This window comes from Papio anubis, chromosome 9 (assembly GCF_008728515.1).
Source record: "Papio anubis isolate 15944 chromosome 9, Panubis1.0, whole genome shotgun sequence".
NCBI classification, from domain to species: Eukaryota; Metazoa; Chordata; class Mammalia; order Primates; family Cercopithecidae; genus Papio; species Papio anubis.
The window spans coordinates 50,265,168-50,281,082 of record NC_044984.1 but is presented as its reverse complement, the minus strand read 5'-3'; the positions used below and the strand labels follow the sequence as shown (position 1 = coordinate 50,281,082).

The following is a 15,915-nucleotide window of genomic DNA, read 5'->3' as shown; positions in this document are numbered from 1 at the left end:
TTTCTTTCTTTCTTTCTTTATTTCTTTCTCTCTCTCTCTCTCTCTCTCTTTCTTTCTTTCTTTTTGATGGAGTTTTGCTCTTGTTGCCCAGGCTGGAGTGCAGTGGTACAATCTCGGCTCACTGCAACCTCTGCCTCCCAGGTTCAAGCGATTCTCCTGCCTCAGCCTCCTGAGAAGCTGGGATTACAAGCATGCGCCACCACACCCGGCTAATTTTGTATTTTTAGTGGAGATGGGACTTCTCCATGTTGGTCCAGCAGGTCTCGAACTCCCAACCTCAGGTGATCTCCCTGCCTTGGCCTCCCAAAGTGCTGGGATTGATTACAGGTGTGGGCCACCGCGCCTAGCCTGACCACTTTTATAGATTCCACATGTAAGTGAGATCATGCAATATTTTTCTTTCTATGTCTGGCTTATTTTACATAGCATAATGTCCTCCAGGTTCCTCCATGTTGTCGCAAATGACAGGATCTCCTTTTTAAAACGCTGTATAGTACTCTATTGTGTTTATTATTACTATTATTTTTTAATCTTTGTTTTTTTGAGACAGGGTCTTGCTCTGTTGCCCAGGCTGGAGTGCAGTGGTACAATTGAGGCAGGAGAATAGAGTCTGGAGGCAGGGAACATAAGGCCAATTCATGCTGACTTCCTCGAACTAAATCAGATGGAAACACTTCAGCTATGTTAGGAAATATCCTTTCCATTTACATAGGGTGTACGCTGAGTAAATGACTTTGTAACTTTACTTCATCCTCTTCATTTACATAGTGCATACATCAAGTAACCAGTGGAAACCTCTAGAGGGCATTTAAACCCCAGAAAATTCTGTAACGGGACTCTTGAACCCCTATGCTCAGGCCTGCTCCCACCCTGTGGAGTGTACTTTCATTTTCAATAAATCTCTGCTTTTGTTGCTTCATTTTTTCCTTGCCTTGTTTGTGCATTTTGTCCAATTCTTTGTTCAAGATGTCAAGAATCTGGACTCTCTCCATTGGTAACACAATCATGGCTCACTGCAGCCTCGACCTTCTGGGCTCAAGTGATCTTCCCACTTCAACCTCCCAAGCAGCTGAGACCACAGGCACATGCCATCACGCCTGGCTAATTTTTTATTTTTATTTTTGTAGGGACAGGGTTTCATCATGTTTCTCAGGCTGGTTTTGAACTCTAGGCTCAAGCAATCCACCTGCCTTGGCCTCCCAAAGTGTTGGGATTACAGGTATGAGCCACTGTGCCTGGCCACCATGTTTCTTTATCCATGTGTTTTTTTTTTTTTCCCCTCAAGTCAGTAACTTTTTAATAAAATGAGCAGAATCCCATCATAACAGTTCTTTATTACATGAATTCAAATACACAGCAGACCAATCATGTTCCCTGAAATTTAACAATCATACTTAAAGGCCTGTTAGTGCTGTCTCTCAAGACTCTAATTCTAAAGGGCTTCCTTTGAATTCCCTTTATAAAGCTTTGTGCAAAGAGCTTAAGCACCAGTAAGAAAGACTGTTGCTAGCATTTTTATTTCATCGTCAACAACAAACATGCAGTTTCTTTCTCTGATGTGCATGGCACTGTAAAATGGGTGCTACACTCTGTCTTGTGGTACAAAGTTTATAAATACAATATACCGATACAAAGTTGAAGCCATTAAAAAGAGCTTAATAACAACCACGAGGAGACAATTACATCTGAAGTGCTGATGGAATCTATGAAGAGATTTAGAAACAAGACATAAACTCAAACACTATGGTAAAAGTTTTACTTGGGAGGGGGCCAGAGAGGAACTTGTTATGTGCTACTGAAAGATTTTTAAAGTTGCTCCAAATTTACTTTCTTTCTGCTATTATCTTTAAATACTGCAAAGTATTGTGAGCTCCATCACTTTATGCATTGCTGCAGGAGATACCGGAGCCATGACAGACCGTGATGGGGTTGGTGGACAGTTCAGCAAGACATTGATACTGTCCATTGGCGCTCAGTTTATCTATATCCAAATATGTTATATTAAAACCTTGTTCCTTGGCAATTTCACTAAGCGGCTGGATGTAATCTGTATTTGGAATACTAAGGAGGCTTCTTTTCAGTAAGTTGATCTTTTCACCAGGAGAATTCCTCAAGGAATGCCAAGTACATCCTAAAGAATGTCCCACTACATTTGTTAAAGAAATGTGGTTCTCTGGAGAAATATTACTAAATTTGGCAAGAAATTTCTCAGCAGCATTCCTTTTGGCTTGCTTTTTTGATGCCCCCTTTCCAGTTTCCATAAATGACTCTAGCCTGCAAACTGTGGTATATTCTCTCTTATGAGCAGGTCCTCCCTCCTGGGAAAGGGTATATTCAGGAAGTCTCCAGCCATGATGAAAAGCCAATTCCTGTAAAGAACCAATAGGATTAAGCTGGTTCTTTGGTTGCTTGGAAGGGTCAGACATGAAGGGGTCAGGAACTGCAAAGCAAATACTTGCATTGTCTTTCAAAATGTTTATGGCAGCCTCTGCAGCTCTATGTTTCACCAACTTCTTACTTGTACCTTCACCTCTGCAGGTTAGGTCACCAACGGTTACTCTGAAGGTGAAAGTGGGCACGTGTATTTGCACATCAGATCTTTCACATTCATAAACTGGGATGCTCTTGGTCTTCATGCTGTATTCGTGTAATACCTGAATCGGTGTTTTCCCTGGCATAGCTGTTATCATCTTCCCTAAACTGAAGGTCCCACTGTCCTCGTGCTCCAGAGGCAGAGCCTCGGCGCGTACCTGCTCTGGGACATGGCGAGAAGGGACTGCTCAGCGGCTGGAGGAAGAGCCGTGCGGAGCGATGTGCTTGCTCCCCGGGTAGCTGGTCCGCAGGAGGGGCTCCAGCGCTGCCGCCTCCTCCGACTCCCCCTCTCCATTCGTTTGTTGATGGACTTGTACCTTGTTTCCATATCTTGGCTATTGTGCATGATGCTGCAGTGAATGTGGGAGTGCAGATATCTTTATGTGGTAGTGATTTCATTTCATTTGGATATATACCCAGGAGACAGATTGCTAGGTCTTATGGTAGTTCTATTTTTTTTCTTAATTTTTTTTTTTTTTCCCCTGACTATAAAGGCCCAGAGATCTTTCCAGTTCTCTGTTGATCCTGAGGCTAACAACTGGAGACTGAGGCCGGAGCAGCTGGCAGCTGTGCTTGTCCGTTTCCTGTCAGATCCATTCCAAGTTTCCTCCGTACCCGTCCCACGGTCCCTCCACAGGAGCGTGAGAGGATGGGGAAGCACCGTGGGGAGACCACCAAAGATGGCTGGACAGTGGGAGAGAGCACGTCATGAAGCATCCCAGCCTCGTGTTGAGGTTCCAAACTTAGAAACAAACCCCTCTGTACAGGGGGATTGTGGTGAGTGACAGTCAAGGCCATGGTGGGTGTTTTCTCACTCTCGAATGCAAGTGGAAGAGAGAAAATGACTCAGGACGCCATTGTAACGGTTCCTGGAAGCTGGACCCTCTCATTGGCATATACACTGCTCCTCGCCGCAGGGCACAGTCCCACCGGGATCCACTTCCAAAGTTTGTCTGGGCAGTTGAAGGCCTCGCTTGGTTGTACTGGATTCTCAGGGAGCCCTCTGTGGCCTTTGGCTTTGAGTGCTGTGTTTCCCTTTTACCGGAGGGCAGCATTGTGGAAATTCCTGTTTTCCCTGTAGCATATTCTGTTGGATTGCATTACTGGCTGAGAAAGGACAAGTTGCCATTCAAGTCTAGGGTAGGCTTCCAGCTGCCTTAATAGAAGTACTCAAGTCTTTTGAGTAGTGAGCTGGAAAGCCTACAGGAAAAGACGGGCACCTATTTTCATTTGAAAATTTTGATTCATGGAACCTTTAAGCCTTTAAAACTAATCTCAGGGCCGGCGTGGTGGCTCACGCCTTAATCCCAGCACTTTGGGAGGCCGAGGCCGGCGGATCACAAGGTCAGGAGATTGAGACCAGCCTGGTTAACACGGGGAGACCCCGTCTCTACTAAAAATACAAAAAATTAGCTGGGTGTGGTGGCGGGCACCTGTAGTCCCAGCTACTCGGGAGGCTGAGGCAGGAGAATAGTGTGAACCCTGGAGGCGGAGCTTGCAGTGAGCCGAGATCGCCTCACTGCACTCCAGCCTGGGAGACAGAGTGAGACTCCATCTCACAACAAACAAACAAACCAACCAACCAACAAACAAGCAAACAAACCTAATCTCAGATAAATTTTTGGTGCCCATGCGGCTATAGTTGTTCACTGCTTTTCTGGATGGATGGGACTCTGATGTTGTAACTTCTGACCTCCTTTGGCCCTTAGCTAAGGCCATCCTTCCCCACAGGGGTGGCTTTGGGATTGGATGCTACAGCTTTCGCGTCCGTGTAGTACACCTGTACATACCTGTTTCAAGCAGCCTTTCTTTAATGTTTTTGGTTGGTTTTATTCTGTAGCTCAGTAGCCGGTAATAAAGTTAAAGATCCTGAAAAAAAATTTTTTTTCCCTGACTACAAAGACCCAGAGGAGATGGTAGTTGTATTTTTTTTTTTTTTTAATTAAGAAATAGAGATGGGGTTGCCTAGGCTGGTCTTGAACTCCAGACCTTAAGCAGTCCTTCTACCTTAACCTCCCAAGAGTCTGGGATCACAGGCATGAGCCACTGCACCCTGCAGATAGCTCTGTTTTTAATTCTTTAGGAACCTCCTTACTGTTTTCCATAATGCCTACATCAATTTATATTTGATTATTGGGTTGTTTCTTCAGGACTCACTCTCTCCTGAGGCCCTAGGGGACTCTTAAGGAAGTGTGGTTAAAACATAATATAAGGAGAAAGCACTTCTGGAATGGTAGAATAAACACTTCTGAAAATCTGCTCTTCTGTAACAACAGCAAGAACATCGGCAAAAGTTGTCAATATCAAGTTTTTCAGAACTCTAGAAATTAACCAAAGGCTTACAGCAATCTGAAGAGTTTTTTCAAGAAAAGCGTTGGCTTTCATAAGAACGGTGAGCTTTGTGGTGTTTTAACTTGTCCTATTTCCATCCCTTCTTCCTAGCTCTATGGTGGCCTTGAAACCAGCAGCCTTGGAACCATAGTCACTGAAAACCAGAGGCCTAGCAGCCATTGGACGTGGTAGAGTGGGTTTCAAGATCCCCAAAGACCTGGTTGCCAGAGAATTGTCACTATTCGACCTGTCTAGAAGATCCCTGGGAAAGCCTCATTCATAGGGCTTATCTTTATTTGGTCACTGAGGAAAGCCCTTTCCCCAGGGCATTGGTCAAATAATCAGTGGCAATTTACAAATTGCAGTTGCCTGAGATAGTGATACACACTGGGGCAAAATCAGGCTGGCCAAAATCTTACAGAGAAAATCTGGGGATGTTCATAGGGAACTTGCAAAGCTCTCACTTATTCCTGGGGGTCTAGAAGGCAACACACATGCGCAAGGTTGTGCACTTCTCACTTCTGGCCCACCTTAAAGCCCTGTGCAAGCAGCAAGTGAAGGCTAGGTCAGAGTAATGAACTGCTGGAGTATTGAAGGCATCACACACACACACACACACACACACGCACACGCACACACATGCCCCTCAACAAAGGGTGGGAGATTTAATGGTCAAAGGCATTTAAGGAAATCTCTGTTTCAGCAGTAGCTGACTGCTAAGCTAACCAAGCTGACACACGTGACAAAGAATACAAAATTTACAGACTTAGTCCAGGAAAGTCACTAAATAAACACACACACGAGAGCAGCAATAGCAGCAGCAGCAGCCACAACAAACAGCAACAACAAAAAGTCCTGAGGGAGTAGGAATCTGATTTCTGAAGTTGCCACAGTATATTACTTAAAATACTATGGTTCCCTACAAAGAACTCAAACAAATTTACAAGGAAAAAACAAACAACCCCATCAAAAAGTGGGCAAAAGATATGAACAGACACTTCTCAAAAGAAGACATTTATGCAGCCAACAGACACATGAAAAAATGCTCATCATCACTCGACATCAGAGAAATGCAAATCAAAACCACAATGAGATACCATCTCACACCAGTTAGAATGGCGATCATTAAAATGTCAGGGAACAACAGGTGCTGGAGAGGATGTGGAGAAATAGGAACACTTTTACACTGTTGGTGAGACTGTAAACTAGTTCAACCATTGTGGAAGACAGTGTGGCGATTCCTCAAGGATCTAGAACTAGAAATACCATTTGACCCAGCCATCCCATTACTGGGTATATACCCAAAGAATTATAAATCATGCTGCTATAAAGACACATGCACACGTATGTTTATTGTGGCACTATTCACAATAGCAAAGACTTGGAACCAACCCAAATGTCCATGAATGATAGACTGGATTAAGAAAATGTGGCACATATACACCATGGAATACTATGCAGCCATAAAAAAGGATGAGTTCATGTCCTTTGTAGGGACATGGATGCAGCTGGAAACCATCATTCTCAGCAAACTATCACAAGAACAGAAAACCAAACACTGCATGTTCTCACTCACAGGTGGGAATTGAACAATCAGATCACTTGGACACAGGAAGGGTAACATCACACACTGGGGCTGGTTGTGGGGTGGGGGAGGGGGGAGGGATAGCATTAGGAGATATACCTAATGTAAATGACGAGTTAATGGGTGCAGCACACCAACATGGCACATGTATACATAGTAACAAACCTACACACTGTGCACATGTACCCTAGAACATAAAGTAATGATAAAAAAAAATTGTGGTTCCTGTGAAAGATGCCAGTGGCAACAGCTTTGCCATCCAGCTGTCCAACATTTTTGTTGCTGGCAAAGGCAACAAACCATAGATTTCTCTTCCCTAAGGAAAATGTATCCACCTCACCATTGTCAAAGAGAGGGACAAGAGACTGATTGATGGTCAAACAGAGCAGTGGGTAAAGTGGTCTCTAGGTGACATGTTGGAAAGGTCTTTGCATTTAGTCAAAGATAATACAGTATGATTAGAAAATAAAATGTTGGCCAGGAGCGGTGGCTCACACCTGTAATCCCAGCACTTTGGGAGGCCGAGGTGGGCGGATCACCTGAGGTCAGGAGTTTGAGACCAGCCTGCCAACATGGCAAAACCCTGTCTCTACTAAAAATACAAAAAAATCAGCTGAGCATGGTGGCATGTGCCTGTAATCCCAGCTACTTGGGAGGCTGAGGCAAGAGAATCACTTGAGCCTGGGAGGTAGAGGTTGCAGTGAGCCGAGATCATGCCACTGCACTCCAGCCTGGGTGACAGAGCGGGTCTCTGTCTCAATTTAAAAAAAAAAAAAAAAAAAAGAAAGAAAGAAAGCAATCAATGGGCTTGTTTCTCTGAGAACTCCGAGAAAGCTCAGATGTTGGACTTATTAGACGACAATATTTCCTTATAATCCTCTCTATTTCTGTAAGAGCAGTAATGATGTCCCCTCTTTCATTCCTGATTTAATTAGACTCTTTCTCTTTTTTTTTTTCTTAGTCAGTCTAGTTAAGAGTTTGTCAACTTTGCTAATCTTTTCAAAGAATGAACTTGTCATTTTGTTGAATTTTTCTCTATTGTTTTTCTATTTTCGATCTCTCTCCTTCCTTCCTTCCTTTCTTCCTCTTTCTCGTTCTCTTTCTTTCTCTCTTTCTTTCTTTCTTTCTTTCTTTCTTTCTTTCTCTCTCTCTTTCTTTCTTTCTTTCTTTTTTTCTTTCTTTCTTTCTTTCTTTCTTTCTTTCTTTCTTTCTTTCTTTCTTTTCTTTCTCTCTCTCTCTCTCTCTCGCCTTTTTTTTTTTTTTTTTTTGAGACAGCCTCACTCCATCACCCAGGCTGGAGTGCAGTGGTGCAGTCTTGGCTCATTGCAACCTCCACCTCCTGTATTCAAGCGATCCTCTCACCTCAGCCCCACAAGTAGCTGGGACTACAGGTGTGTACCACCATGCCCTGCTAATTTTTGTATTTTTAGTAGAGACGGCATTTTGCCATGTTGGCCAGACTGATCTTGAACTCCTGGTCTCAAGTGATCCACCCACTTCAGCCTCCCAAAGCGCTGGGATTATAGGCTTGAGACACTGTACCCGGCCAAGAGGTTGGAGTGAGCCAAGATTGCGCCACTGCACTGCAGCCTGGGGACAGAATGAGACTCTGTCTCAAAAAAACCAAAAAACAAAACCCACAAAAAACCTTTTTGTGTTTCTAAGGCTACCATCAACAAAGTAAAAAGATAATCCATGGAATAGGAAAAAATATTTGTAAATTATATCTAGTAAGAGCCTTGTATCCAGAATACAAAAAGCAGTCTTATAACTCAACAACAAAGAGTTGAATAACCCAATCAAAAAATGAAAAAAGGATTTGAACGGACATCTTTCTGAAGAAGAGATACAAATGGCCAGTAAAGACATGAAAGATGCTCAGCATCGTTAGCCATTGGGAAATGGAAATCAAAACCACAAGGAGATACCAATTAATTGCCACTAGGATGGCTAAAATAAAGACAGTAACAAGTGTTGATGAAGAGCTGGAGAAATTGGAACCCTCATTCATTGCTGGTGAAAATATAAAGTGATGCAGCCATTTTGGAAAACTGTTCAGCAGTTCCTCAAAGTACTAAACATAGAGTTACCATCTGACCCAACAATTCAGTTCCTAGGTATACATGCAAGAAAGCTGAAAACATGTGTCTGCACAAAGACTTGTACATGTGCATTCATAGTAGAAATATGCATAATAGTCCCAAAGTTTACACAATACAAATGTATATGCAATGAATGGATAAATGAAATAATATATCCATACAATGGAATATTATTTGTCAATAAATGGATTGAAGTATTAATACATGCTACATTGATGAACCTTGAAAACATCAAGCTGAGTGAAAAAGCCAGTCACAAAAGATCACACATTGCATGATTCTATTTGTATAAAATGTCCAGAATAGGCAAATCCATAGAGAGACCATATGGTAGTGATTGCTGGGGGTTGGGAGGAGGGAAGAATGAGGAGTGATTGCTAAGGCGTAGAGAGCTACTTTTTGAATTGATAAAGTGTTCTAAAATCAGTGATGATGGTTGCATAATCCTGTGTCCTCTAGTAACCTATAGGTTACTATAACCCTATAGTAAAAACCACTAAATTGTGTATGTTAAATGAGTGGATTTTATGGTATACAAATTGTACTTCAATAAACCTGTAACAAAATAGAAACAAAACTAGATGTTCCTTCTTTGCCTTTCTATGTTAAAAGGAAAATAGCAATGATTTCTACTCTTGGATCATTGGTTCTCAACTGGGGGCAATTTTGTCCCTCAGGGGACATGTGGCCACGTCTGGGGACATTGTGGTATCACAATTGGAGGGAAGGATGCTACTGGCATCTAGTGGGCAGAGACCAGGAATGCTGCTAAACATCCTACAATACACAGAACAGCCCCCACAACAAAGAATTATCTGGCCTTAATGTCACTAGTACCAAGGTTGAACAGTCCTGCCTTACATCAAACTCATCGGGAAAGAGCAGGGTCATGGTGCATCCTCTCTCTCCCACAACCACAGAGGTCCCTCAGTGCCAGGGCCTCCCTTGTGTTGAGGGCGACTCTTAGAATCCATCCCGGGAAACTCACTGTCAGGGCAATGGTAAGGCTGTGAACCACCGTCATCTCTCTGGGAGTGTCCTTGGGAGAAACTTCTGTCTGGTCTCAGTTCCAAGAATAGTTGTGCTTCCCTGTGTCATCTGTCTGTTTTATCTCATGGACACTGTGAACTACAGAACAGACCAGACTTTCCTTTTTGGGTTGGCTGCTGAGCAGTTTTGAGTCAGACTTGTGGCTCACCCTTAGGAAGGGTACAGGTCTTGTATTTCACATTTTTAAGTTCCATTCCTGGTTCGATTTTAGATCCCTATTTCCGTCTTTCTTTTTTAAAGTCTTTTTTTTTTCCTTTTTATTTATTTGTTCCTAGTTTTAATATCTGTCATCTCATGGTGTTTTACATGTCTTGGTAAGCTATTTATGCTGTGTGACAGGACTCTGAAAAAATAAATATAAACAGCGAATCTCTCCTTAGCTGTGAGATGGGAGTGGCGGGAAGAGTTGTGGGTGGTATGACAGACATAGTGAGGTCTGTGGGCAGGAACCAGTGACCTCCCCATACGGTGTACTTCCCACTCCAGGAGCCTGGGCGGGTGCTGAGGAATCAGGGTATGAGGAGGTAGGGGGTTCCTAGAGGAGATCAGCTGTTCTTGGGTTGCTGTGCCGGACACTGCAGTCTTTTAGTGTTGGAAAAAGCTGGGCTTTCAGAGAACAAATAGCAGACGTAGGAACAGAGCTGGTAGGAGAGGGGGCTCTCAGGTGGGCAGGACTGGGTGGTATATTAGGGAGTGTCTTGGCCTGGGAGCTGAGGCTTACTTAGGCTTCTAGGTTTCAAGTCTGAGTTCCGCTCTTGTTGGCCAAGTGACTTCGGCCCAGTGACTAAGGAGTCACCTGGCTCCTTAATTTCCTATCACTAAACCAGAGTCTTAATGAATACCTGCTAGGTTTATCTCTGGGGTTGATGTGACTACCAAATGAGATGATGCAATGAAATTGCACAAGTGCTCTATTCATTGCTAGGCTGCAAATCTTTTCTTTTTTTAAATGTTGAGAGACAAAAGTAATTGTGGAATTATTATGGCTGTGATTACAGTTGTGCTTCACGGAGATGGTCGCATTCGGAGCAGGTAATGACTGTGGCAGAGGCACTGGGTGCTGTGGAGCTGGGGAGCAGGCCTCAGGGAAACAGAGAGACTTGACTGACCCCAGGGAATTAATTAAAACTTACCCAGCAGCTGTGGGGAGAAAGTATTTTTTAATCATTACGTTGCATTCGGATGTAGACCATTTACTGCTTAGACTTTTAGAGTAAAAACGATCTCAGGGGTTTACAGAGGCCAGTTCCCTGTCTCAAGTACTCTCTCTCAGGAACTCTTAGCACAGGTAAGATCTTTGCTCACACATTTTCTGCAAGAAAACAAAACAAAACAAAACAAAAAACAAAACCAAACAAATAAACAACGGCACCACCGCAGAATTTTGCCTAGGAGAGTCAAGAAGTTGCAGGGTTCAGGGTAAATGGCTTCCCCAGACTTATGTGGGAATACACCACCCAGTGCCGCCCACCTTTGGGCCCCCTCTCCTAGCAGCTCTGTTCCCTCGTCTGTGTTCATGATCTCTAGGGAAGAGACCACCACAATTCTAATTTCTTGGGTCTAATTGCAATGTCTTCAACTACAACTTGAGGCCAGTTTCACCTTCTAACTTTGTGGGTTGGCCAACAGCCTCTGATCCCCTTTCTTTTTGGTTTTTCTTTGTAGACCTCTGTGGTCATGGTCTCCCTTCTCTTATGTTCATGTTATTCTTCAGTTCATTTTCCCTTCCCTTGACTTCCCTCATTCCTTCCTTCTCCATTTGGAGGACGTCCCACTTGGAGTGAGAGTGGACTGTCTTGTGCATGGGTATACATTTTCACAGGACCTGTGGCCTCTGTCCTGTGCTGCCTCACACCTTGCCCTTAGGTGCTCTGGCTTGAGCTCATTGGCACTTAGGGAGCCCCTGCCATGGGGGCATCAGGGAAATTCTGCCCCTATCTCTGGCCATGCTTGACACTCTCCTGCCAGGGCCACTTCTTGCACCATCTTTGTCCCCTATCTCAATGTGCCTGTTCCTCCCCCAGGATCCATGTAGAGACACTGAGTTCTGCTGCTGAAGCAGGAGCATGGAAGAGGCTTCTGTCTTGGGAAGGCAGGCTTGTGGCTTAAACTCTTCCTATTCATACAATGTCTGGTCCCATGGTGGCCTATGTGACCCTCTGAGCTTTGCACTCTGGACTTCGGTGAAGTAAGTCTCTGGGATCTTGCACTCATGGAAGCACCCTCAGTCTCTCCGGGGCCCAGCTGTGGTACCTTACATCACCAATGGACCCTTCCTTCTCCTAAACTTTGATCCCTGCCTCTGACTTCACGGCTCTGCGATGGAACAGGTGCTGATTGGAAAAGCTACCTTTACTGGTGGCGATTACTTTGGGCTTTCCTGGCTGCTCTTTCTGTGGGTAGGATTGTCCTGCACACACACACACACACACACACACACACACACACACCCCTTGACACATTCAACACAAGGTACACGTCCACACATAGACTTGCAGTAGATGGGCTGGTGGAACAGCCCTAGAGCCAGTGTTAGACCAGCATCCTGGAGTCATGGATTCAAGCCCCAGCTCTGACCCTCAGTGACTGTGGATAAACCATATTCTTCTCTGCCTTTGTTTCCTCTTCTGCCACATGATGGAATAAGAGCAGATGTCTCCAAGGCATCTTCTTCCTGTGATCCAGAGGCAGACATGTTACAGAGACAGGAGGGGTGGGCATTGTGTTTGGAGGCTGAGTTTATAGTGTCTAGTTTCACTGGCTTAGGGGGCAGATAGACTAAGTTTGGGTCTGGCTCTGTTGTTGTAGGGCTGTGTGACCTCGGAAAAGGCACTCCATTTCTCTCACCCCAGTTTCCTCATCAGTAAAGTGGGATTATTTAAACTTTGTATCAGGTGGTGGTTTATGTAACAGTGCCGTGTCCTATACATGACATATATTATTAGTGGTCTTAGCTCACTCATTAATTCACTAATTGATCTTGGGTAAACTAAATGAATTCTTCTCGACTTTATCGTCCTCCTATGCAGACTGAGGGGTTTGGACCAGTAGAAGATGTTCAAGACCCGCTTTACCGTCTCCCAGGCAGCTCAGGGAGAGGGGATGCCTTGTTGAACATGGCTGTTCAGAGATTTACCACACGGGGGCGATATGACCCCATTTGAACCGGCTCCAGAACGGCAGATTTTTGGGAAAAACAAACAAAACTCCAAGTTTTGGTCCATTTTCAGACTCTCCGCCTTCTTATTTTTAGTTTTGACTTACCTTAACCAGAAATTTCGGAAATTTTGCACATCTTAAAGCTGGAAACAATGTAAGTACTTAGCACTCTGTGTTCTGCTTGTAGCCTTTCTACCACGCATGCATTTAAAAAATGTGCACTGACGGCCAAGCGCGGTCTCACGCCTGTAATCCCAGCACTTCGGGAGGCCAAGGCGGGCGGATCAAGACGTCAGGAGTCTGAGACTATCCTGGCCAACATGGTGAAACCCTGTCTCTACTAAAATAACAAAAATTAGCTGGGTGTGGTGGTGCGCACCTGTAGTTCCCAGCTACTCAGGAGACTGAGGCAGGAGAATTGCTTGAACCCGGGAGGCGGAGGCTGCAGTGAATGGAGATCACGCCATTGCACTACAGCCTGGAAGCAGAGTGAGATTCCGTCTCAAAAAAAAAAAAAAAAAAAAATGCACTGACAACTGGGAAACATTCACTATTGATCAAATTACTTTTTTTTTTGAGGCAGGGTTTGGTTTTGTCTCATGGGCTGGAGTGCAGTGGTGCGATCTCAGCTCACTGCAACCTCCACCTTCTGGGTTCAAGTGATTCTCTCACCTCAGCCTCCCGAGTAGCTGGGACCACAGGCGGCGCCACTCCACCCGGATAATTTTTGTATTTTTTTTGTAGAGACGGCGGCGGGTGGGGGGCGGGGTTCCCTATGTTGCTCAGGCTGGTTTTGAACTCCTGGGCTCAAGCCGTCCCCCCACCTCGGCCTCTCAAAGTGCTGGGATTACAGGCGTGAGCCACCGCACCCGAACTACAAAATAAAACTATTGATAAAACATTTCTAAAGGCGTACAGTAGGCACAATTGGTTAAAAATAAATTAGGCGTTAAAAATGTCAAAATAAGGGAAGGCTAGATCCAGTTTACCGGAATTGCGCTGGTGATGGACGGTTCCTAGTATACCACAATCATGTCTATTATGTCCCATAACCGAGGGGCCGTCATGGCCATGAAGGAGAAGAGTTGCCTGGCTATAGCTGCAGACAGGCGCTTCGGAATCCAGGCCCAAATGGTTACCACGGACTTCCAGAAGATCTTTCCCATGGGTGACCGGCTCTATATCCATCTGACCCGGCTCGTCACTGACATCCAGACAGTTGTCCAGTGCCTCAAGTTCCGGCTGAACCTGTGTGAGTTGAAGGAAGGTCGGCTGTCAAATCTTACACCCTTAGGAGCATGGTGGCCAAGGCCTCTTGTCTGAGAAACGGTTTGGCCCCTACTATACTGAGCCAGTCATTGCTGGGTTGGACCTGAAGACCTTTAAGCCCTTTATTTGCTCTCTAGACCTCATTGGCTGCCCCATGGTAACTGATGACTTTATGGTCAGTGGCACCTGTGCAGAGCAAATGTATGAAATGTGCGAGTCCCTCTGGGAGTCCAACATGGATCTAGAACACCTGTTTGAAATCATATTCCAAGCCATGCGGAATGCTGTGGACTGGAATGCAGTGTCAGGCATGGGAGTCATTGTTCACATCACTGAGAAGGACAAAATCACCACCAGGACACTGAAGGCCCTAATGGACTAACCCTGCTCCCAGAGCCCACTTAAAAAAAAAAAAAAAAAAAAAAAAAATATATATATATATATATATATATCCTTTCTTAAAAATATCAAAATACAATAAAACATTCCATCATTTTGTTTGAATGTTTTATACACTATTTTCCTATTGTATGATTAGTGGATCTCAAATATAAAAATACAAAACCAAAACAACATAACGAACACCCAAATCCATTCCACTTAGAGCTTATCATTGTTAATACTTTGGTATGTATGTGTCTATCTATCATCTATTGACCTGAATGCATATATTTTACATATCTAGATACATATTTTATCCAGATATGTATGTATCCATCTGTCATGTATTGATCTGAATACACATTTTATTGAAAATTTAATATTTTTAACCATTTTTATCGTTTAGCAATATATTATAAACTTCTATGTCAAAAAACTTCTAAAGAATAACATTTTGTTTTGGAATAGTTTTGGATTTACAGAAAAATCGCTAAGATAGTACATACGATTCCCATATACTCCACACCCAGTTTCCTTTTTTATTGTCTTAAATTAGTAGGTACATTTGTCACAATTAATGAACCAATATTGATACATTATTATTAATTCAAGTCTGTACTTTAGTCAGATTTTCTTAGTTTTCATTTAATACCTTTGCTTTTTTTTTGTTTCAGGACTCCGTCCAGGATAACATATTACATCCAATTGTCATGTCTCCCTAATTTCTCAGGCTTTCCTTGTTTTTGATGATCTTGACAATTTCAAGGAGTAGAGTAATTAGGTGTTTTTAGGATGCCCTATTATTGAATTTTTTTTTTTTTTTTGAGATGGAGTCTCGCTTTATTGCCCAGGCTGGAGAGCAGTGGCGTGATCTCTGCCCACTGCAAACTCTGCCTCCCAGGTTCACGCTATTCTCCTGCCTCAGCCTCCAGAGTAACTGGGACTACAGGCTCCCGCCACCACACCCGGCTAATTTTTTTGTATTTTTAGTAGAGACGGGGTTTCACTGTGTTAGCCAGGATGGTCTCTATCTCCTGACCTCGTGATCCACCTGCCTTGGCCTCCCAAAGCGCTGGGATTATAGGTGTGAGCCACCACACTCGGCCCAGTTATTGAAATTTTATCTTGTGTGTTTATCACGATTAGTCTGGGGTTATGGATTTTGGGAGGAAGGCCATAGAGGAAATGTGAGGACATGAAATTTGGGAGGGGCCAGGGGTGGAATGATATGGTTTGGCCCTGTCCCCACCCAAATCTCATCTTGAATTGTAGTTCCCATAATCACCATGTGTGGTGGGAGGGACCTGGTGTGAGGTAATTGAATCATGGGGGCGGTTTCCCCCATGCTATTCTTATGATTGTGGGTAAGTTCCCACAAGATCTGGTGGTTTTATAAGGGGCTGTCACTGTCAATGTTGACCATAGTCACCCGCCTGAGGTGGTGTG

The 15,915-nt window shown here is 44.0% G+C and overlaps 2 pseudogenes across 1 annotated transcript; one reads left to right on the top strand and one right to left on the bottom strand.

Moving 5' to 3' along the window:
- Positions 1–1,238: 1,238 nt before the first annotated feature.
- Positions 1,239–2,981, bottom strand: LOC101022853 (annotated as a pseudogene). The gene has a single exon (XR_634724.4). The product of XR_634724.4 is annotated as an interferon-inducible double-stranded RNA-dependent protein kinase activator A pseudogene (transcript).
- Positions 2,982–13,808: 10,827 nt separating this feature from the next.
- LOC101016341 lies at positions 13,809–14,480 on the top strand (annotated as a pseudogene).
- Positions 14,481–15,915: the final 1,435 nt, after the last annotated feature.